Raw genomic sequence first — 25240 nt, 5'->3', positions numbered from 1 at the left:
CTGGAAGACTCAGATAACCAGTGTCCCTGAAAGGGAATGATGGGGCCTGGTGCTCTTCAGGGTGGCTCCCCGGAACCAACTGTACATGGGAAGCCTGGAGCCTCTGGAAAACTCAGGTAACTAAAAGGCCAGTTCATTTCCTTCTTGACACCTTTGTATCCTCCTTTCCACTCCAGGCCAACTATCCAAATGCAGCATAACGATCAGAGGCATCTCTGGAAAGCTTCTAACTAAATTTTTCTCTCAGCCTCTGGGATGCATATGGGGAAAACTAATTCTTTCTCATTCTTTCTTGATAATACCAGAGAGCCTTACTCCCTTGCTAGAAAGGGACATTATAACTAAATTAGAGACTATAGTGCTTCTAATTCGAGGACAGATAAACAATTGTGTAAGTTTTGGGGAATTACTGGAGATTGTAGGCTGTAGATACCAGGGTTCAGGAAAATAACTTGCCCGCTATATCAATTATTAAAGCAGACTCAATCCCACCTACTCTCCCTCCCAAGGAAATAAACTGGGGTCTGACTCGCAGACACTGTCTCTAGCCCTCGGGATGGTTACAAACAGAGCAGGGGCAATTACTATTACCTAGCTCACAGAGCTAAAAGATCATGAAAGGACTGCATCAGGCCTTTCATTTAGGGAGGGATAAAACTTATCAAATGGCCCAAAGGATGTTTACTGGGAAAAATTTGTCAAGGACAGTTCAGCAAGTAGTATCAGCCTGTGAAGTATGTCTTAGAAACAATCCTCTCAACCACAAACTTGCTCTCCCAGGCAATCAAGGAACTGGAGGCCATCCAGGGAAGACTGACAATTAGGGTTCACTCATATGCCAAGGTCGAAGGAATGCCAACATCTGTTGGTATGGGTTGATACTTTCACTAATGGGTAGAGGCCTTCCCCTAAGACAAACAAACAAACAAACAAACAAACAAAAAACAGAGAAGGCACAAGAAGTAATAAAAGCTTTATCAATAATACCCAAGTTCAGCTTACCTAAAAATTTACAAATTAATAATGGTAAACAGCTACCTTGACTCTTTCTCTGGTAGGACTCCCAGGTCTTAAAAAAGTTTTACACCTCAAAATAAAGCAAACTGTCTGCTTATATTCAGCAAAACTCTAAATACCTCACAAGCATTAGATGCTTTAAATAAAAAAATTAAATAAAGTTAGGGCTGGAGTTTTGGAGAATTGAGCCACCATCGATTACTTCCTGCTCCTCTACCAACTGGGCTATGAGACAGTCCCAGACATGTATTGTTTCAGTATAACTGATAATTCTCACAGTCTTAGAACTGATAGATGACATTTGTCCAACTTGCGTAACTGGACAAAGTCAGGGTCTCTCCTGGATTGTGTAATGGGTTTGGGAACTGGGGACGTTGTCTTGAGATGCCATCTTGTTGGTCAGTATAGTCTTCACTTTGTATTTTCCTCCTTGTGTCTGCCAATGTTTGTGCCTCCTCATGCCTGCCAGCCTTCCTGTAGAACCATACCGTGGGCCACTTGACCGACCCTTGGATAAACTGTACCCCCACACCATCCCTTATCAGCTAGAAGAAGCCAGAATGGTCACCATCCCTGTTCCCTAATGGCAGTTACAGGCCCTGTTCCAGGGGAGAAATGAATAGGGAAAGGGTTAACATTAGGCAGGGAGAGATAAGGGACCTTCTGGGGGGCAGACTGCAGCTGCAGGTGGGAGGCTGAGGAAGCAGACAGGGTTCTCCCCTTATGAAATCCTTTATGGGTGCCCTCCCCCCATTATCAAGGGCATAAGAGGGGATCTAAATGAGATAGACAACCTAACCCTAAGGCAACAGATGAGGGCTCTTGGCTCTACCCTAACCACCTTACACCACAGGGTTAGGGAGCAATGTCCTGTGAGTCTGACCACAGACGCTCACCCCTTTAAACCAGGAGATGCTGTGTGGGGAAAGGAGTGGAATGTCCAACCTCTAAAACCCCTCTGGAGGGGCCCACTCATTGTCATTTTGTCCACCTCTACTGCAGTAAAGGTAGCCAAGGTGGGCCCCTGCATTCATCACGGCAGAGTGAAGCCAGCATCTTGAAACTGGGAGTGCATTCCTGATCCATCAATGCCGTGCAAGCTGACCATATGGAAGAAGCAATCTGCATCTCCAGAGGCTCCAGGAGACTGCAGCCCTGCTTTAGTCACTCCGGAAGCTGACTAATTCACGCATGGCAGAAGCTTGAGGACTTGATGGTCCGGTGCAACAGAAGACTGTCCTTATTTTCAATATGTTTCCTTACTGTGATGCACTGTCACCCTTGTTTCTCACTATTATTGTGATCCTTGCTCCACTTCTGGCCATAGGATTGGCCCAGGCCACCAATCCAGACTGGGAGTGTGGTGAGAGGTTTCTGTCAGCACTCACCTTCCTTTTGTGGATAGGATGCTTTGTTGGTATTGGTTACTTCTCATCTGGACCCCTTCTGCAGACCTAGATTCCTCATTATGTGACCCATATATTCGCATAACCAGGTCAGGCCAGGGAGTCACTTGGACCTTACTATACCATACCCACTTCTCTTGCCAGGGAGAGGTCCTGGGGACCTGCAGACCCAATAAGACCACCTATTCCATCTGCCAACGGGAGAGTCAATACACTTGTTTCCACCCACTGCACTCAACGGAGGAATGGCTAGAGGTCCAGAGTCCCCCCAAGACAGGAACCATCGGTATGGCCTAATTAACAAAACTCAAATTACCAATCCAAACCAGCTGGTGTCTATATTCTTTGATGTAAGTACAGCCACAGGTGACACATTGCCATATGGTTTGCCATGTGGAGGTCAGACATGGGAACAAGAATACCGACTCAATAATAAATACATGTGTCAGGGGTCTGGCACATGTGGTTCCTGGCCTCAGGCACCTGAATTCTTCTGTCCTTGTTGGAGCTGTGTCACATGGCCCACCTGGCAGACTAAAGACAAAACAGCACTCCTCCCAAAGGGTGTGGTTGAGTCAAACTGCCGATAGGGAAGCTGTAACCCCATTAATTTTACCATCCTTGACCCAGGAGACTCAATGGAAAACAGACCACCGGATTGGTATACTTACCTATGGGCAGGGCACAGACCCAGGAACTGTGTTGTAGTTTAAGAGAGTTACTGTTACACATAAGCCACTACCCAACAGGTCTTTGATTCCTTTTATGAAGAAATGGAAAAGGGCCCTCCTCCTGTTTCTGCCACAATGAAAACTCTGTTTCTAGCCCTACCAGAGACTATAGCCCAGACTCTAAAGGTCTCTTCCTGTAATGTATGCAGGGGAACCAACATGGGGGATCAAAGGCCATGGGAGGCTAGAGAATTAGATCCTCATGAACCTTATAATGGAACAGAATACCCTAGTCCTACTACTGGGATTTGGCTCCTCAAAATCTCAATTATTGGGAAAAACTGCCTTGCCCAATGGAGAAGAAAGTTCACCATCCCTGTTGGAAACTTAACGTGCCCAGGCCAAAGATTTTATAACTCAACCACCCGGGAAACCCAATGGTGGGGGTCCCCAGATCACCTTGAGCCAGATCCCCAGCCCTTGTCTAACTTCTCTCATCTCCAAGAGGTCTGGCACAATATTGACACATCCATCAAAATGGCAGGCCCCAGGTGAACTATACTGGATATGTGGAAGGACAGCCTGTACAGTACTTCCCTCAGCATGGTCAAGGTCATGTGTGCTGGGAACTATTGGTCCATCTTTCTTCCTGCTCCCACTTGCCAGAGGGGAACATTTGGGAGTCCAAGTGTATGGGGACGGGAGACTCAAAGGAAATGACATGCCCTACAAATTGGCAACTGGAAAGATGATGAATGGCCTCCCGAGCACAGAATCCATATTATGGCCCTACCACCTGGATGGGTCCTGGGGCTACCGCACTCCCATTTACGTGCTAAACCACATAATCAGGCTGCAAGCAGGTGTAGAGATTATAACCAATGGAACTGCCAGAGCTCTTAACTTACTAGCCAAGCAGCAAACCAAAATGCACAATGCTATCTATCAAAATCACTTGGTCTTAGATTACTTGCTTGCTTCTGAAGGCAGAGGCTGTAGAAAGTTTAACCCAAGCAGCTGCTGCCTACAGATAGATGAAGGAAAAGTCACAGAGGAGATCACAGATCGAATGAGAAAGGTTGCTGGTGTCCCAGTCCAGACCTGGAAATGTTGGGACCCTGGGGAATTATTTGGAGGATGGTTTTCAACTCTTGGAGGATTCTAAACCCTCATAGGTATTATTCTCTTAATTTTGGGAGCTTGCTTAATCCTATCTTGTCTAGTTCCCCTGGTTATACAGTCTGTCTCCAGCCTCATTGAGGCAATGGTCGAAAGAAAAACAGCCATGCATGTGATCATGTTATGGAACTATAAACCTCTAAACCAAGATGAGGCTCTTTGACCCAAAATAGGGGGTCTGAGCATCAAAGGGGGGAATGTGGTAGAGCCCCTCCCTAAGGAATGTGGTGGAGGCCTTCTCAGAACAAAAGAAGGCAACACCTGACTTGGCCCAATCAACTCCTATACACATATGCATAACTCTGACATGACTGTCACTTGGACTGTGTCTAATCAGACTATATGTGTCACCATATATGGGAGACAAAGAAGTAGAAATTCCATAAAAGGCTACACCCCGCTGAGCCCGTGCCGGCACAAATAAAGCTGCTTCCTGCAAAGAAGAGCCTCAGTGTCCTGTCTCTCCGTGCGAGAATCCTGCTACACTGTGAGGTACTGGGCACTTTGCCTAGATGATCTTGTTTAATCCTTGTAGGAATCATTTGATCAGCTACTTTACCACGTAAGGACTCCAAGGACTCCAAGTCTTTATGTCACTAGTAAGCAACAGTCATAGTTCAATTGCAAGTTTGTCTGACTTCAAAAGTCATTCACTTTCCATTATATCAATAGAGTAAGAATAGTAAGAGAGTGACTAATGAACTACTGCAAAGGAGTAGTTGAATCAATACTTTAATTTTCCTAGAAAAGCCAGTGCTAGAACAACATAATGCTTTCAGGAAATCACACCGAGATGAAGGTCCAGGAAACGATGCTGCTCATTTTAATATTTCTTTTTGTTTTACTTTTTTTAGGTTTATTTATTTATTTTGAGAAAATGAGAGAGAGAGAGAGAGAGAGAGAGAGAGAGAGAGAGAGAGAGACAGAGAGAGAATGAGCTGGGGAGGGGCAGAGAGGGAGAGACAGAATCTCAAGCAAGCCCCATGCCCTCAGTGCACAGCCCAACATGGGGCTCAAACTCATAAACCGAGAGATCGTGGCCTGAGCTGAGATCAAGAGTCAGATGTTTAACCCACTGAGCCACCCAGACACATCCCCTCCCTTTTCTATTTTTAATATTTCTTGTGAAAAATTCAAAAGAGGACATTTGGGGGAAATATTTTTCAGAATTTTTCGTGTGAAAGAATATGTGGAAATAAAGGTTCTTATAAACAATCATGAAAAACTGACATTAAAAAAAGGTAATGTATTAAATATGCACTCTGTAAGTAATTAAATGTTATTGTATATCATATGCTAGCTAGCAAGCACCATTTCTAATAAAAAGGTGTGGAAAAAAAATCTTAGTGATTTTTAAATATGAATTAGTGAATCTTATTGGTCAAGGGGATATGGGAGTTCTTTGTACATTTCTTGAAAATTTTCTCCAAGTTTGAAATTTGCAAAAAAATTTACATAATCAGCCTACAATTGTATTTTATAGTTTTTTATTATCAATTCAAAACAAACTTAAATGTGGTTGAATCTAAATGCAAAATCTACTCTACCACTAAGACTTAGAAATTATGATTGCCCTTCATAGAACAAGAGACTAGAAGAGAAAAGAGAGGTTTGTATTTCATATTTACAACTTAATCTCCAACAAAACCATTTTCTCTGTATGTAAGAGCTTTCTCCATTGTTGACTCTTGATTGGACGTCTGGCTGCATCAACCCAACCAAGTCGATAGAGAATTATTTGAGAAACAGGAACCATGAAATGGAGGGTACAGTGCTGGCTAGTTTTTATTCTTATCCTAGACGACTAGCCCAAGTTGGGGGTGGGGGTGGGGGCAGTGAGATACGAGAAGCTCGGTAAGAACACTCCTACAGAAATTCAGCCAGCCAGTCAGTCGATAATATCAATTTGTGTGTGGTACCTTCGACACAGTAGAGGGTAGTGGTTAAGAACATGGGTTTGGGAAGTGGGCAGAATAAGGTAAAATCCTGGCCCTGCCTTATTAAGTCTGTGGCCAAGATGAGCAAATTGCTTCACTTTCTGTGTCATAGTTTCCTCACCTATAAAAGGAGACAATAGTGGCTACCTTGTGATGAAAATATGTATTAGATACATTAATATGTATTCAGTGCTTAGAAGCCTGCTTAATTAATGTTGGTATTCTCTGAGCTAAGTGCTAGAGAGAACAACAGAAAACAAGATGGACGTGGCCCCAGCTCATAGTGTGGAATACAGACTTGCAAAGTAACAATGAACAAGAATGTGTTTTAATTCTCATGGTTGGGACATACAGGAAATAATAGCTAATATTCACATAGCATTTACTCTGATGGGTACCTTTAAAGTGCTTTAGAAATTACTCACTTAACCCTCATAATAACCCTGTGAGGAAGGTAATATCACTGGTCCCATTTTGCCAATGAGGAACTGAGGTGCAGAGAGGTTAGGTCACTCGATTAAGGTCACACAGGCAGCAACAAAGCCAGGACTCAAACCCAATCATAATTAGAGTCCATGTTCCTTCTTTTTTTAAAAGTTTATTTGTTTATTTTAGCAATCTCTATACCCAACGTGGGGCTCAAACTCACAACCCCTAGATTAAGAGTTGCATGCTCTTCCCACTAAGCCCGCCAGGGGCCCCAAGTTCCTAATCATGCCATTCTGCCTCTTTTAATTACCTGAACTCAGACTTAGGGTAGTAGGAAAGATTTCCCAGAAAACATTGTCTATGCTAAGACCTGAAGGCTGAGTGGGAATTACCTGGAGTGGAGCAAAGAGGAGGACAGGGCAGGGTTATAGGGAGAAAGAATATGTGTGTAAAATAGGGATAAAAAGAAGGCATGACACATCCATTCAGGTGGTGCAGGAGTAGAGAGATGTGAGTTTGGAGAGATAAGTAGCTCCCAGATCTTGGGAGAATTTCTAAGTCACGGTATGATTAGGAGTGTAACTTTTATTCTGAGAGAAGCTGGGAGCCACTGAAGGTTAAAATGTGAGAGGGAGCATGATCAGGTTTGCATTTTAGAAGGGTCATTCAGCCTGCCAAGGGGAGGATAGACTGGAAGGGCACAAAACTAGAGGCAGAATGAACAGCTAGTGGTGATGTGGCCCATATTATGGAAGCGACCATGAAATGTAAGAAATGGAAAGTTTCACAACTCAAGAGATATTTAATAGAGAGAGGGGGGCACCTGGGTGGCTCAGTCATTTTCGTGTCAGATTTCGGCTCAGGTCATGATCTCACGGTTTGTGGGTTCGAGCCTCCCATCAGGCTTGCTGCTGGCAGTGCAAAGCCTGCGTCGAATTCTCTGTCCTCCTGTCTCTCTGCCCCTCCCCAGCTTACTCTCTCTCTCTCTCTCTTTCTCTCAAGAATAAAAATAAAAACCTTAAAAAAAGGAAGAAAGAAAGAAAGAGGCTAAGATTCAAGAGGTGAAATAGAGCTTGGCAACTGATTAATTTATGAAGGAGGTAGATGAAGAGTCATGCCCACACCAAGACTTTGGTTTGGATCTGTCAGAATAGATGGTTTTGCACATTGGTGGTGCCCAAATCGAGATCCCACAAGAAAAATGAGAGACTTAATTGGAAATATTATTAAATTGTTGAACACATACTTTAAAATTTTTTTTTTCAACGTTTTTTATTTATTTTTGGGACAGAGAGAGACAGAGCATGAACGGGGGAGGGGCAGAGAGAGAGGGAGACACAGAATCTGAAACAGGCTCCAGGCTCCGAGCCATCAGCCCAGAGCCTGACGCGGGGCTCGAACTCACAGACCGCGAGATCGTGACCTGGCTGAAGTCGGACGCTTAACCGACTGCGCCACCCAGGCGCCCCGAACACATACTTTAAAGGAGAAACAGTAGAGTCAAACCTTGTTTGACTTTGTTCTTCCCAAACACATAGTAACTGCCCAATGAAAAACTTACTTAATGAATGAGTGGCCAGATGTACATACGGTTCTGAAATTCAAGAGAGATTTGGGCTGAAGGTAGAGATGAGAGAATCATCAGCAAATAGTGTTTGAAGTCATAGAGCTTGACGAGACTGTCCTTGATGAGTGTGTACAGCAGGAACAGGGGTGGGGGGAAGGCAGAGTGCCATGAATGCCAACATTCCAGTGAAAGACCAAGGGACTGAGGCTGATAAAGGGGAAGCCTGTCAGAGTGATATGAAGAAAATGAGAAGATCGCTTCTGCAGTCAAGGCACGATCATGTAAGTGTTCTGTGTACAGACACAAACACTATTGAGAGAAAAGCCATCTTTTTATTATTACTTTAAATGTTTATTTATTTTTGAGAAAGAGAGAGCATAAGCAGGGAAAGGGCAGGGAGAGAGGGAGACAGAGCATCTCAAGCAGGCTCTGCACTGACAGCACAGAGCCTGATGTGGGGCTAGAACTCACTGTGAGATCATGACCTGAGCCAAAATCAAGAGTGGACACTCAGCTGACTGAGCCACCCAGGTGTCCAGAGAAAGAGTCCATTTTATCAACCAGAACAACTCTGCATCCTTATCAAGAACTTCTGAGTGAAGAGGAGGGAGCAGAAGCCAGAGGGGAGGGAGAGAGGTGGGAGGTATGGAGGTAGGGAGAGTGAATGTACAAAATTCTTCCAGAACATTTGGTTATGAAAGGGAAGGGAGAGGTGGTGATAGCTGGAGAAACGCGATATTCTAGGGAGAGCTTGGAGTCTGTTTTGTGTGTGTTTTAGAGGAAGGATTTAGAATTGGCGGTGGTGAGGAGGTTATCGATAATAATGGTGATAATGTTATTGTCCTTGTTGTTGCTTGAGATAGGGACACAGGAGAATGTTTTGAGTTAAGGGAAGGAGGGAGAAGTCATTGATTCTGAGGAGGAAGGCAGGCAGGGAGAAATCTAATCCAGAGTCTGGGATTCATTTTTGATGGAGTAATGGACACATTTCCCTTTAGTCCTGAGAGTAGGAGGGCAGAGTGCATGCAGAATGTAATTTAAGCATGGGACAGGCCAGAATTTGAAGGCATTCCCTTCTGCGGGCTTCCATTTTCTCTGTGAAATTGGAGATAGGGCACATTTGCTGATGGCATGAAAAGGCCCAGAAGTTTTAGGAGAGGGGAGGTTTGAAATAAAAATTGTGATGAGCGGGAAAGCAAGCTCATGGGGCAAAGAGAATGGCCAGGCCGTGTCAGGGTTCACGTGAGGTTGGAGACAGAGGCTTGGGGAAGGCAGACCTGGAACGCCCCCCCAGTGTTTGGTTTTGCCTAGGGAATGTGACAAAAGGAGAAAGGGCAGAGGGCATTGGCAGGGGAGTGATTGGAAATCCGGGAAATCTGAGCTGGACCAGGAAGAAAGTAAAGGCAGGAGAGGTACGGGAAGATTGAGAAAAAGGAACTGGGCCACCCAGCTCCAGAGATGCCAATATTTTGTTTTCTGATTTCGGAAGCTAAAGTTCACAGCCACGTTTGACAAAAATCTCTGAAATGGGGTAGAGAGGGAGGCAGGTCCTTGACATAAGAAGTTATTTAAAATGGGGGGAATGTTCATTCACGCATATGAAGAGTAGGGCATTATGCTATGAATTGTACATATGTATTAATTCATTTGACCTTCAAAAATAAACCTAAACATCAGGGGTTATTATTCCCATTAAAGAAAAGTTGTACTCAGGAAGGATATTTGCTCATAAGCCACACAGCTTGTCAAGGATTTAGGCTTAGGCGGGGACCCAAACTCTGGTTTTATCCTCACCCCCAAGTCTTTTTATTTTCTTAAGTAAGCTCTGTGTCAAACATGGAGCTTGACCTCAAGCACCCTGAGATCGAGAATAGCATGCTCTACCAACTGAGCCAGCCAGGCGCCCCTCTTCACCCCCAAATCTCATCACTACTTTGAAACTGCTCCAAAAGTCACTAGAAAGCACTGAGCCTCTTTCACAGCTTTTTTAAACTAGGCTTTTTAAAATTAATTTGGGAGCGCCTGGCTGTCTTGGTTGGTAGAACATGCGACTCTTGACCTTGGGGTTGTGAGTTCAAGCCCCACGTTGGGCATGTTGCTTACTGAGTTAAAACAAATAATAAAAGTAATTAATTTATTAAAGTTTGTGAGTTTGAGTCTCCCACTCTCTCTGCCCCTCCCCTGCTTGTGCTCTCCCTCTCTCTCTCTCTCTCTCAAAAAATAAATCAACTTAAAAAAAAAAAAGATGGCTATGCATAAAGAAAGCCTCCAGGTGAGGTTGGTGGGGTGGAATTTATCTCTACCACTCCTAGTTTCTTCAGTATCCGTCTAGAATATTTCCTTGCACACACAGGCATACGTGTATATGTGTAGATTACATGTGGTTTTGCACACTCTTTTCCACATATAGCATCTTGAAATTATTTGATCAACATACCCTTTTCCTTTTCAGGCAGCCCAATATTCCTGAGTTACCAGAAATCATTTAACCCTACAATAGATTTTGGGTTATTTCCCATCTTTTTCTATTACAAATAAATTAGTAATTATCACCCTTGCATATGCTCGTCTTCATCTGGAATTTCATTTTGAGGTGAGAAAGCTAGTTACCTCCACATCATTTATTGACTAAGTTGTTTTTTACCTCAGTGACTTGAAATGTCCCCTTTGTCCTATACCATACTAAATTCTCAAATGAATTTTGCTGTATTTCTGTACTCCCTGTAGTGTTTCATTGATCTATATATTCTTTTTTTTTTAATTTTTTTTTTTAGTGTTTTTATTTATTTTTGAGACAGAGCATGAGCAGGGGAGAGGCAGAGAGAGAGGAAGACACAGAATCTGAAGCAGGCTCCAGGCTCTGAGCTGCCAGCATAGAGCCCGATGCGGGGCTCAAACTCATGGAGTGTGAGATCATGACCTGAGCCGGAGTCGGATGCTTAACCGACTGAGCCACCCAGGCACCCCTATATTCTTGATCAGTATACCATACTGTTTCCCTTACTGAAGTTTTACATAACACTTTGAACTCTGGCAAGGATAGGGGCACCAGGCTGTCTCAGCTGGTACCCCTGAGCATAAGGCTCTTGATCTCAGGGTCCTGAGTTCAAGCCCCATGTTGGCCGTGGAGCTTACTTAATTATAAAAAAACAAAACAAAACAAAACAAAAAAAACCTGTTAAGGATAGAACTCCCTCATTCCTTTTATTTATTTACTTTCCGAATTTTCTCCTAGCTAATGTGAAGAAATTGCATTGCAGACTAGAGAAACTCAAAGAACCAGAGATTTGACTGGGGTAGGAAAAAGAGGGAACATTCAGATGTTAATTTGCTCAACTGGCCCACACAGACACAAGAGGTCCTGAAAGGGAGAGGAGGGAAAAGAGAATGTCAGGAGAGGAAGGGAAGAGGAGAGAGGAGGCCTGCACCCCCTCCATCTCGGATCTGGCTTCTGCTCTCCCCACTCCACCGTGAGGCTCTTGACAAGGACACTAGGTTTTCTGGTTCATAAACACAATGGACTCTTCTCTTAGGGTCCCGGGGTTCGCGCCCAAAATATAGCAGTACCTTGCTGACACCTTCAGGAAGCTGTAAGTCTGAATGGCTGCAAACCTCAGTTCCTTTAGAATTTATCTTTCCATGCCAAGAGAGTCCACTCCCCACACAATGGCATCCGACAATGTCTGCCCTTACTTCCAGGCTTCCTCCTCCCCTCCACCTCTTCCCCCTCTCCCCCGCCCCCAGCTCCCCCCACCAACACTGTCCTGATTCTTTTCCCACTTAAGTTTCGTAAGTGCTTTGAGGGAGGCGGTGTGTGGGGACAGACTGAGGGAGACCCCAGGGGTTAGAAAAGATTCCCCAAGAATCTCCACCATTTGCCATACAGCAAAACTTACTTGAATAAATAGCTCTCTACAGTGTATAGAACCACAGTAGCACCTGGCACAATGTTTGCAAGTACAGGTACTCAGGATCTGTTGAATAATCAACAACCAAACTATTTGTTGCTTGTAAATCACAATTGCTGCAGTCATTAATGACAACTGTGGACTATCCTAAAGAACTCAGCTCCCTGGAACTTGGCAAAGAAAAAACTTGTTATAAATAAGTATAGTTTCATTGACATTTGGTCTAGGGCAAGTAAATTAGCCAATGAGGTGATTTATAAATTCATTCAACTTAATTCTCTGATAGGAAGCTGAGCAACGTGCCCTGGTCATTGGGTCTGATTTATACCAGGGAAATGTACAAAAGAAAATGGAGGTTCTCTATCTTGCTCTTGTCCTCTCCCGGTCTCCTGTTACTATATAACAGGCATCTTTTTCTTTTAATTACCTTCTTCATGGCTTGAGAGCTTTGATGACTTGATTAAGCCTTGCAGTGCAGTTCCAGTCCCTACCCATCTGATTAATTAGCCCAAACCTTATTAACTTCCTAATTCTGATCAATAAGGCACTGATGCTAAACTGTGCAAGGGCAAACTAAGGAGGCAATTTTATTTCAAGACAGAGAACTTACTGGTTTTTAACCATCTTTTTATTATTCTTTTTTAATCTTACTTTTTCATGCAGCCAGATTGGAATACAGGAATATACTAATAGTCTATGAAGACCGCGCACTCTCCAATCACAGCCATCTTCCTTGCTGACACAGTCCTATGTGACCATACTGTTTGGGGACCTTGCATTTAACAACACAGGACCTCCATTATTCAGGACATCAGGGAAGTGTTGCCCATGGCCAGAGAAAGAATGTGATGATGGTGATGGTGATGATGACCGACAAAAGAGGTAACAAGAAACTCCTCTCCCCTAAACCCAAACTCTGAATGGAGTTCCTTACCACTGAGGGAATGTTCCAATATTCTAAGCCAGCATTATCCAATTGAAGTATTTTAAATTTTCCAGTAGCCACATTCAAAAATTTAAAAATTAGCAAGTGAAATTAATTTTGATAGCATATGTTTTATAATCCAAACCATCAAAAATGTTCTTGTAATGTGTAACCAATATAAAATTGTTAATGAGATACTGTGCTTTCCACCCTCCAGCTTTATTGAGATATAATCGACATATAACACTGTAAGTTTAAGGTGTACAGTGTGATGATTTAATACATGTATATATTGTGAAATGCTTACCACAATAATGTTAGGGTTCTTTGTTTTACTTTTGGGGGGGCAGGGGAGGGTCAGAAAGAGAGGGAGACACAGAATGTGAAGCAGATTCCAGGTGTACAGAGCCCAATTCGGGGCTCAAACTCACAAACCATGAGATCATGACCTGAGTTGAAGTCAGACACTTAACCAACTGAGGCAGCCAGCGGTCCCCACAATAATGTTAGTTAATGCCTCCATCCCATCATCTTTATGTGTGTGAGTTGAGAACAAGTAAGATCTATTTTCTTAGCAACTTTCAAGAAAATAATAAAACAGCGTCAAGAACTCATCATGCTGTACATTAGATCGCCAGAATTTATTCAGGTTAAAAGCGCAAGTTTGCATCCTTGACCAACATCTTCCCATTTCCTCACCCCCAGCCCTTGGCAGCCACCATTCTACTCTGTTTCTGAGGTCAGCCTTATTAGATTCCACATATAAGTGAGATCATACAGTATTTGTCTTTCTCTAATTTCACTCATCATAATGCCCTCAAGGTCCTTCCATATTGTCACAAATGGCAAGATTTCCTTCTCTTCATGGCTGAATAATATTCTACTGTGTGTGTGGGGGGGGGTATATATAATCCTCCATATTTTCTTTATCCGTTCATCCAACAATAGACAAGATATTGTGCTTTTTTTTTTTTAAAGATTTTATTTTTAAGTGATCTCTATACCCACGTGGGGCTCAAACTTACAACCCTGAGATCAAGAGTTGCACACCCTACCGCCTGAGCCAGCCCTTTGTGCTTTCTTTTTCCAGATGAAACTTTTGAAATCTGGTGTGTATTTTACACTTACAGCACATGTAAATTCAGACTAGCTACATTTCAAGTGCTCATTAGCCACATGTAGTTAATGACTACAGTACTGGAGAATATAGTTCTAGATCTCGGAATCACCTGAAGGGCTTATAAAAACACACATTATTGGCCCCACAGCCAGAGTGTCTGATTCAGTAGTCTGGGTGGGGCTAGAGAATTTACATTTCCCCAGGTCCAGGAACCCCACTTTGAAAACCACTTTAGAAATACAACTGATTTCAGGGCACCTGGGTGGCTTGGTTGGTTAAACATCGGACTCTTGATTTCGGCTCAGGTCATGACTTCACGGTTTGTGAGTTTGAGTTTTGTCTGGGTTCTCACAGAGCCTTCTTGGGATTCTCAATCTCTCCCTCTCTCTTTCTCTACCCCTCCCCGCTCTCAAAATAAATAAACTTAAAAAAAAAAAATACGACTGATTTAAACCCATCTTCTCCCAGTTACAGAGATCTGTACAAAAATGACATCCCCACAATGATAGTTTCATGCCTTGGTCTCAATTCTACTTCCCTCCATCACTTTCAAAGCCTGGTCTAACTTCAACCCTTCAATTTTCCCCCAAATCACATGAAATCCTAAAGTTTAAGGAATAAGTGTGCCTGGCTAGCTCAGTCCAGAAAGCATGTGATTCTTGATCTTGGGGTCATGAGTTCAAGCCCCACGGTGGGTGTAGAGATTACTTAAATAAATATTTTTTCAAATGTTTAATTATTTTGAGAGAGAGGGAGATTACCAGTGGGGAATGGGGCAGAGAGAGAGAGAGAGAGGGAAAGAAAGAATCCCAAGCAGCCTCCATGCTGTCAGCACAGAGCTGGGTGGGGCTCGATCTCACCAACGTGAGATCATGACCCGAGATGAAATCAAGAGTCTGACACTTAACCGACTGAACCACCCAGGCACCCCTTGAATTATAAAGATATAAGGAACAAGCAAAAATTGTGATTTGCCTTTTCTTTTTCTTTTTTAAGCTTATTTATTTATTTTGAGAAAGGGAGAGAGTTTGAGAAAGAGTGGGGGAGGGGCAGAGAGAGGAGGAGAGAGAGAATCCCAAGCAGGCTCCATACTGTCAGTGCAGAGCCTGACTCGGGACCCGATCTCAGGAACAGAACTCTGAGAACGTCACCTGAGCCAAGATAGAGTGGGACGCTTAACTGACTGAGCCACCCAGGTGCCCCTCTGCCTTTTCTTTTTAATGGAAGTCATAACAATGCCTGTCACCAAGGCACAGCTTGAGGACTGCATGAGCTCATGCAGGCGCCTGGCATCCTGGAATTGGCTGTCAGGAGTCACAGCCTGAGATATCTGCTCCCTGTGGAATAACAGAAGGAAAGCTAGACATTTGAGCTCTCCCCTTATTCCTGCCTCTGGCTAGGAGTCCATCCATAGATGAGCTATCAATCCAGAGAACTGCTAACTCCTTCAAGAAAGACGCATAAATCTCCCATCCACTGGGCTACTGGGAAATGTCTTCTTTTGCCAAAAGGCCAGAATTTGGGGAAATAAGTGAAAAGGACTAAGATTCCATCAGAAGAATCTAGTCATTTCGTCCACAGGTCTACAAATGAAGTGTACTGGGTGCCTGCTGTGTGCCAGGCGGGGCTTGGTGCCCCCTGTGTAGATGCTGGGGCTCCCCAGCGTCCAAGCCCATCCTCTCTTACACATTCCTCTCCACACACCCCCTTGGCAGCCTCAGCTTCCTTCTGATTTTAACTTTCGCCCATATGCTGACAGCTCCCAAATCCACACAGCCAGCCTCAAGCCAGACCTGATCCCCCAAAAGGCCCGAGAGCATTGGCAACTTGTCCTAACCCCCTGCATCCTTTCTAAACCATCACTTCGTTTAAGCCTCATGTTAAATCTAAAATACTAAAGCGTAGAGAAAATGGATAACTTGCCTCAAATCACTTCCCTAAAAATAAATAAATATCACTTTCCTAATGAGAGTGGCTAAGTCACCGTTCTAACCCATGTCTGTCTCTTCCCAAAGCCCACGCCCATCACTCTTCTGTCTTCTCAGGTCTTCCCATCACAGCCGCTACAGGCCCTTCTGTTCCCACTGCCACCCTGCCCTTTGCATTGCCAGCAACAGCAGGCTTCTCAGTTTGCCCCGCACACATCCTGCTAATTCATGCCTTCTCCATGCCATATACAATAAACAATGTAAGGAGTGACCCAACCTTTGTGTGGAGGGGAAGTGGGAGTGGCAGGGAAGGCTTCCTGGAGGAAGAGGCATGTAAGCTGAAAACTAAAACTAAGTTGACTTGGCAAAGAGAGTGGAGGCGATGGAAGGGAGGAGACCGTTCAGCCCCAGGGAAGAGGGAATACATGGGAAATGAGCAGTGTACCTGGATCACAGAGTCACAGGAAAGGAGACAGGGCTCCACGTGAGGCTACAAAGGCCAGCAGGAGCCAGATCAGGCTGGGCTCTGTGCACGTATTAAAGCAACTGGACTTTTCCTAAGAACAACGGGAATGCCACTGAAGGGCTCTAAGCAGTGGAGTGTCAAAATCTGGTTTGTGCTTTTCAAAGGTCAGGCTGCTGTGTGAGAAGGGAGTGGGGGGAGGGTTATCGATCCAGAAGCTATCCCAACAACAGGAGAACGCAGAGGGGTTCAGACTATGTGTTGGCAGTACGGTGGAGACAAGTGGGCCAGTTTAAAGGATACAGAAGATAGAACTGGGGGGAGCAGACATTGTGTCCAAGGGAGTGGAAGGTAGGGATCAAGAATGAGCCCTTTATTTCCAACTTGGCATCCGGGTAGGCGGGTGCTGTGACTTGAGATGGGGTGATGGACACTGTGGGCCCTTCTAGCCTTGATGTGCCTGCGGGACATGCAGATGAAAAAGAGCTAATAGGCAGTCTAGACTGGAAAGGTAGGTTTGGGAACCAAATGCATAAATGTGGTATTCGAAGTCGAGGGGGTGAGTGAGATCTCTAGAGACTGTGCAGACAGGCAGAGAAGAGAAAAGCTTGGGGGCCATACAACATTTAAAACAGGGGCCATGAGGGGCGCCTGGGTGGCTCAGTCGGTTGAGCGTCCGGCTTTGGCTCAGGTCACCATCTCGCGGTCCGTGAGTTCAAGCCCCGAGTCGGGCTCTGTGCTGACTGCTCAGAGCCTGGAGCCTGTTTCACATGCTGTGTCTCCCTCTCTCTCTGACCCTCCCCCGTTCATGCTCTGTCTCTCTCTGTCTCAAAAATAAATAAACGGTAAAAAAAAAAAAAAAAATTTAAAACAGGGGCCATGAGGATGGGAGGACCGTGGAGAATCCACCGAGTTGAGAAGGGGAGAGATTTTTTTAAAGGGGCGGGAGTGAGAAGGTAACCAACCCACAGATAAGGACTGAAAACAGTCATTTACATTATGGCCAAGGCAATTTACACTTTTGAATAATGTGTCTGTATGCACTCGATTCAGGTGATTTATCCAAACCACGAAACTCTCAGGCCAAAAGATGAATTCAAGCCCATCCTTTGCCAAAACGGAAAAGCTGTAGCTTTGAAATGAAATGTTTTCCTGCCAGTGTTTTGAGAGTCTGGGGGCAATTTTATCTTGCTCATCGTTTGTCTCCAGCATCACCTGCTTGGCCTAGAATTGGTGTTCATTAAAAATGCCAAGTAGGGGGTGCGTGGCTGGCTAGTTGGAGGAGCAGGTGACTCTTCATGTCAGGTCATGAGTTTGAGCCCTAGTTGGGTAGACAGATAGATAGATAGATAGATAGATAAATAAATGAATACCTTAAAAAAATGTTAGGAGGAAGACGAAAAATTTATGGAGCAGAATGGTGGTGATGCTTGCACAAAATCTGAATGTACTTAGTGCCACTGAGTAGGTATACTTAAAAATGGCTACAGTGAGAAGGGGCACACGCACCCCAATGTTTATAGCAGTGCTATCGACAATAGCCAAAGTATGGAAAGAGCCCAAATGTCCATCGACGGATGGATGGATAAAGAAGATGTGGTATATATATACGATGGAGTATTACTTGGCAATCAAAAAGAATGAAATCTTGCCATTTGGAACTATGTGGATGGAACTGGAGGGTATTATGCTAAGCGAAATTAGTCAGAGAAAAACAAATATCATATGACTTCACTCACGTGGAACTTAAAATACAAAGCAGATGAACATAACGGAAGGGAAGCAAAAATAATACAAAAACAGGGAGGGGGACAAAACATAAGAGACTCTTAAATATAGAGAACTGAGGGTTGCCGGATGGGTTGTGGATGGGGGGATGGCTAAATGGGCAAGAGGCATTGGGGAGGACATTTGTTGGGATGAGCGCTGAGTGTTCTATGGAGGGGATGAGTCATTGGATTCTATTCCTGAAATCATTATTGCACTATATGCTAACTAACTTGGATGTAAATTAAATAATTAAATAATTAATTTTTAAAAATGGTTACAATCACCCAAAAGATTTAAAAACAAGGTCTCAAGAAGATATGTGTATACCCATGTTCATGGCATAATTATTTACAACAGCCAGAAGGTGGAAAAACCCAAGTGTCTGTGAAGCAGAATATGGTATATACATACGATGGAATATCATCCAGCCTTAACAAGGAATGAAATTTTGACACGTGCTAGAAGAAGGATGGCCCTTGAGGATGTTATACAAAGTGAAATAAGCCAGTTACAAAACAATAAATACTGTATGATTCCATTTACATGAGGTACCTAGAGTAGTCAACTCATAGAGAAAGAAAGTGGAATGGTGGTTGCCGGGGCTAGGGGGGCGATTGAATAGGAAGTTATTGCTTGATGAATACAAAGTTACAGTTTTGCAAGAGAAAAAAGTTCTAGAGATGAATCCTGGTATTAGATGCACCACAGTGTAAATGTACTTCAAGCCACTGAACTGCACACTTAAAATGAGTTAAGATGCTAAATTTTATGTTATGTGTATTTTGCCACAATTAAAGTAATAATAAAAATGATTCAAATAATACATTTTATGTTATGTGTGTTTTATCACAATAAAAAAAATTTCATGCTGCTGCAGTGAATACAAACTATGTAGATTCTGAACTTAGAGTCCAAAATGAAAACATTCTTTGATCGAGAAAAATAAATCCTAAACATACGCACAGATGCTTTGTTCAATAATGAAAGGAGTATAACTTTTTTTTTTTAATTTTTTTTTAACGTTTATTTATTTTTGAGACAGAGAGAGACAGAGCATGAACGGGGGAGGGGCAGAGAGAGAGGGAGACACAGAATCGGAAGCAGGCTCCAGGCTCTGAGCCATCAGCCCAGAGCCTGACGCAGGGCTCGAACTCACAGACCGCGAGATCGTGACCTGAGCTGAAGTCGGACGCTTAACCGACTGAGCCACCCAGGCGCCCCAGGAGTATAACTTTTAAAATAAAGTGTGAAAATATGGGGCACCTGAGTGGCTCAGTCAGTCGCGTGTCTGACTCCTAGTTTCGGCTCAGGTCAGGATCTCAGGTTCTCATGGGGTCCGGGCCCCCAATTGGGCTTTGCTCTGACAGTGCACAGCCTGACTGGGATTCTCTGTCTCCCCCTCTCTCTGCCCCTCCCTCGCTCATACACTCTCTCTCTCAAAAATAAATAAACTTAAATACAATACAATAAATAAAATTAAAAAGTGTGAAAATAAAGTGTGGTCTACAAGTTTTTTAAAAAATGAGAGTGAAGAAAGATAGTAAGCAGGAGGGAAGAAAGAAACTGTACCACTTCCATCAAGTGTTAATTTGAGGATTTCAGATCAAGATGCGTGGCGCTTCCCCGCACTCTTTGCAAAAAAGGAAGTTCTTGCAGGCACGTGATCCAGGAAGGGGAGCAGAGCCCCCAGGATGGGGGAGGTTGGCTTCATCTCCTGCCACATCTTGTGCTAAGGACTGCTTTTTACGTGGGTAGTGCAAACTGAACACTCTGCCACATTTTTGCCCGTGCCACCATGATAAAATTGTGCCGGCTCTGGTTCCTTAGGAAACTCAGTGATGTATAGATGATGCTAATATTTTCTAACCAGATCCGGACAAGTATCGAACTTCTAGACTACCATTTATGTCTTTTCTCTCAGGACTTTGGGAACTTTTCCAACCTTTCTTATGATTTGGAACCATTTTATGTATTTATTTATTTTTAATATTTATTTATTTTTGAGAGAGAGTCAGTGCCAGGAGGAGAGGAGCAGACAGAGGGAGACATAGAATCCAAAGCAGACTCCAGGCTCCCAGCCATCAGCACAGAGCCCGACACAGGGCTCAAACCCACAGGCTGCAAGCTCACGACCTGAGCTGAAGTCGGATGCTTAACCAACTGAGCCACCCAGGTGCTCCTGAAAACCATATAAATGACAGGAATCATCTGTGCCTTAAAGGTTGCACAGACACACAACACCTGTAAAACCTCATGACTTTTTAAGAAATAGATCTTTGGCAACATGTTCAGTTTCTTCTGAAGTTATTGACCTATTCAAGTTTTCATCCACTTCTTAAAACAGCTTTGGTAATTTATATATTCATAGAATATACTCAAAGAATATTTTTATATTCAATGGTACATATTTTCAGATTTATTCATTTTTTCATCTTTTCAGAGTTTGTGAAAAAAATCCTTTTCAGGATTTCTTTCTTTTTTTTAAATTTCTTTTAATGTTTTTACTTATCTTTTTTAAATTTTTTTTAACGTTTATTTATTTTTGAGACAGAGAGAGACAGAGCATGAACGGGGGAGGGTCCGAGAGAGAGGGAGACACAGAATCCGAAGCAGGCTCCAGGCTCTGAGCCATCAGCCCAGAGCCCGATGTGGGGCTCAAACTCACAGACCACAAGATGGTGACCTGAGTTGAAGTTGGACGCTTAACCGACTGAGCCACCCAGGCGCCCCTGTTTTTACTTATTTTTGAAACAGAGACAGAGCATGAGCAGGAGAGGGGCAGAGAGAGAGAGGGAGACACAGAATCTGAAGCAGGCTCCAGGCTCTGTGCTGTCAGCACAGGGCCGGATGCAGGGCTTGAACTCACGGACTGTGAGCTCATGACCTGAGCTGAAGTCAGATGCCCAACCGACTGAGCCACCCAGGTGCCCCAGGATTTATTTCTTACTCCTAATGTTTTTCTAATTGGCATTTCTTTTTATTTTTATCTTGGTCAGTTTTCTCTATTTGCTATGTTTTTCCCCCAAATAACCAGATCTTGATTTTATTTATGTGTCAGCTTTTATTTTCTTCAGTAATTTCTGCTTTCCCCCAATTCATAACACCTTCATAACTTAAAATCTGTCACTCTAGTTACATTAATGTAAATTTTACTAGTATCTTAAGGATGCACCAGGGACTATATTTAAGAAGGCACCAGAAAGATGTATTGGTCAATACTAGAAGTTTTATAGATATTAATATATGCCATTATATTTTAAATAGCCAAGATTAATCTTTGGTTACATCTGCTTTTCCATTTTCTAGGCCACAGGAAAATGATTATACCCATGATTTTCTAGAGTTGTAGACCTCTGGGCTTCAACGGTGCTTTTATCTGTAAGTTAGAGTGAATCACAAGTCATTTTGAAAGAGAATTCTGGTCCCATGAGCTTGCCTTAGCCCCCCTTTGCAGAGCTGGGATGGTGCTCTATAGAAGCCCGGGTGACCGCCAGGCTCCTCAGTTTTCACAGGTATGGATGAATTTTTGTCTTTGCTCAGATGGGGAATAGGAAGTGGGTTCCTCAATCTATCTGGACTTGTTTGCCCATCTGCAGAATAGGTATAACAATAAGCCACTCACAATAATCTTTTGAAGATGAGGAAAATAAAACTCAAACTATTTACTAATTTCCCTAAAGCCACAGTTAATACAAAGTTTGAACACGCCATACCTGGGGTCAAGATCGCTGTTTTGATCTGCAAAGTCTCTACCTATGCAATGTTTCACAATCTGACTCTAATCACACATTTTAAAATGTTCAACACAGGGATACAGCTTATGGTCATTTTGCATTTAAGCTATTATATATAGGATCTTTTTTTTTTTTTTTTTAATTTTTTTTTCAACGTTTTTTTATTTTTTTATTTTTGGGACAGAGAGAGACAGAGCATGAACGGGGGAGGGGCAGAGAGAGAGAGGGAGACACAGAATCGGAAACAGGCTCCAGGCTCCGAGCCATCAGCCCAGAGCCTGACGCGGGGCTCGAACTCACGGACCGACCGCGAGATCGTGACCTGGCTGAAGTCGGACGCTTAACCGACTGCGCCACCCAGGCGCCCCTATAGGATCTTAAATACATAAGGACATATGCTTTGTCAGAATGTCAGGTAGAAGCCAAATGCAACAGAGCTGATAAGATTTTAAAGGTGTATGCACATTTGCCAATTAGGAGTTTATTAATGATTTTAGCAAGAGCAGATTCAGTGCTGTGTGAGGCCGGAAGACCATGAGAAGATTGCAATTGTCATGAATGCTTTGAGGCAACAAGTGCTTTTACATTATATAGCATTACAGTGTGCCCTGCATCGCTCACAGTGCAAGCTCAGCCCTTCTGATGGCCTCCAAGGCCCTCCAAGACTGTATGGTCCGCCACCTCACATTCCTCACCCCCACTCCTCTATCCTATCATTCTCCCTGCCTCTGCTCCCACCAGCCCGCCCCCTTGCTGTCCCTCTGTCACAGACACATTGTGCTCTTAAGACTTAGTGCACCTGCTCCTCAGACTGGAAGGCTCCTCCCCAGATACCCACCCATGACTCCCTTACCTTGAGGCCTGCCCTGACCGCCTTAGGTCAAATTACCACCTGTCTGTAACCCTAGTCTTCCCAACCTTGCTTAACCTCCAAAGCACTTGCTTTCTGACATAACACATTTCCCTTTTTACCATGTCTATTCTCCAGTGAATGTCTCCCCCACTCCCCACCACTAGAATTTAAGCTTCATGGGCGCAAGGGTTTGGGTTTTGACACTCACATATACCACCCACCCGGAACACATGTGACACAGCGAAGGTTTTCAAAAAACATTTGGTGAAAGAATGAATGAACGAATGAATTAACAAATGTGAGACGACGTACTAATTACGTATTTACAGTCATTAGTCACTCACACTTAGAATTCACATCTGGGCTCTGCCACTCACTAGCTGTGCAACCCTTTTTAACCTTCGTTTCCTCATCTGTGGATGAAAACAAAAATATGACCTCATAAGATTATTGTTTTGATTCTATAAGGCAGTTAATGCACAGTGCTTAGCACCATGCCTGGAGCATACATAGGATATGTTCAGGAAATGTTAGATGCTTTTACCGTATGTCATCTATCATCACTATAATCATTGTTTTATTTCATTTCCACAGTGGTCCTAAAAGGCTGATATTATTCCTAATTTCAAGGTATGGAAAGTGAACAAAAAGAGGTTAAATAACTTCTTCACCATCAGACAGCATAAATCTCCCAGCTGGTCTACCGGACACCTCTTTTCATGCCGCCTTGGTTCACCTGGCTCATGCCCGACCCTGGAGTCCTTGGCCACCAAACTCACTGGCTCCTTTCACAATTTCCAGACTCGTCTGAAGCATCAGGCTGCAGGGCTTCCTCAGTGGTTGTCCAAGGGGCCAAGGGGCGCAGAAGTTAACTTCCCATAGGCACAGATTGAGATCCTCTCCATTTCACCTTCTGAGATATTTTCTAAAACACAGTGTTGTTGTATAGCCTTCCTAGAAAAGTGCCTGTGGCTGAGCCTTCATAAGACAGGGATCTAGATACATACCACCTTGCATTTTCTTCCTTTCTCCTTCCTTTTTTAAATTTATTTACTTATTTGAGAGAGAGAGAGAGCACAAGTAGGGGAAAGGCAGAGAGAGGGAGACAGAATCTGAAGCAGAATCTGAAGTTGGACACCTAACCGACTGAGCCACCCAGGCACCCCTAATTGTATATTTTTATTACTCACATATATATTTTATTTTCCTATTCCTACCTATTCAAAAAATTTAAACATTGAAATCTGCAGTGGCATTGCCTGTGTAAGAGTCAGAGCTCTCACCACACTTGGGCAAACTGCTTTTTCTCTCTGTGCTTCAAGTTCCTCATCTGGACAACAGGGATGATAATGAACCCACCATCAAGTATTTAGAACAGGACCTGGCGTATAAAACATTACCTTTTTCATTTTTTTAAAGATTTCATTTTTAAGTAATTTCTGTACCCAATGTGGGGCTCAAACCCACAACCCTGAGAACCTGAGTCGCATGCTCCACAGACTGAGCCAGCCAGGTGCCCCAAAATACTACTTTTTGACGGTAAAATTTTAGTTAGAGTGTGTAAATCTTTAAAACTAAACTATAACCCAGGGTGCCTGGGTGGCTCAGTTGGTTAACGTCCGACTCTTAATGCTGATTGAGCCCCACCTGTTCTCCCCCTCCCCTGTTCGCTCACTCTCTCTCTCAAAATAAATAAACATTCAAAAAATAAAAATAAACATGAACTATTACCTCATTTTCAAAAAGTACTTAAATAGTATCAATCATGCAGTTAGTGACAAAGACACTACTATATTTGAACCAGATATTGTTCTGAGTACTTACAAAATATCTTATTTAATCCACACGAAAAGCCTGTGTGATAGGAATTATTATCCTCATTTTACAAAATTGAGCTCAGAGAAGTCTGCTGCCCCAAATCATACAGTTAATTGTATCGGTCTCTAATGTCTATGTTTTTTTTTAATTTTTTTTTTTTTAACGTTTATTTATTTTTCAGGGGGAGGGGCAGGGGCAGGGGCAGAGAGAGAGGGAGACACAGAATCGGAAGCAGGCTCCAGGCTCTGAGCCATCAGCCCAGAGCCTGACGCGGGGCTTGAACACACGGACCACGAGATCGTGACCTGAGCTGAAGTCAGATGCTTAACCCACTGAGCCACCCAGGCGCCCCTCTAATGTCTATGTTTTTAATTATTTTTTTCACTTTTTTTTTTAACGCTTATTTTTTTTTTAACGTTTATTTATTTTTGAGACAGAGAGAGACAGAGCATGAACGGGGGAGGGGCAGAGAGAGAGGGAGACACAGAATCGGAAGCAGGCTCCAGGCTCTGAGC

At 43.4% G+C, this 25240-nt stretch overlaps 1 protein-coding gene across 2 annotated transcripts in view; it reads right to left on the bottom strand.

The window, feature by feature from the left end:
• The window catches only part of SLCO5A1 (solute carrier organic anion transporter family member 5A1), a 301315-nt gene extending 277995 nt beyond the window's left edge, over positions 1 to 23320 (bottom strand). For both annotated transcript variants that reach the window (XM_049633302.1, XM_049633301.1), the window contains exon 1: positions 23252 to 23320. The gene's annotated coding sequence lies outside the window, so the exon portion shown is untranslated. The remainder of the gene's footprint in view (positions 1 to 23251) is intronic.
• Positions 23321 to 25240: the final 1920 nt, after the last annotated feature.

This window comes from Panthera uncia, chromosome F2 (assembly GCF_023721935.1).
Source record: "Panthera uncia isolate 11264 chromosome F2, Puncia_PCG_1.0, whole genome shotgun sequence".
NCBI lineage: Eukaryota > Metazoa > Chordata > Mammalia > Carnivora > Felidae > Panthera > Panthera uncia.
The sequence above is the reverse complement of the archived record's forward strand: the minus strand, read 5'-3'. Positions and strand labels throughout refer to the sequence as shown.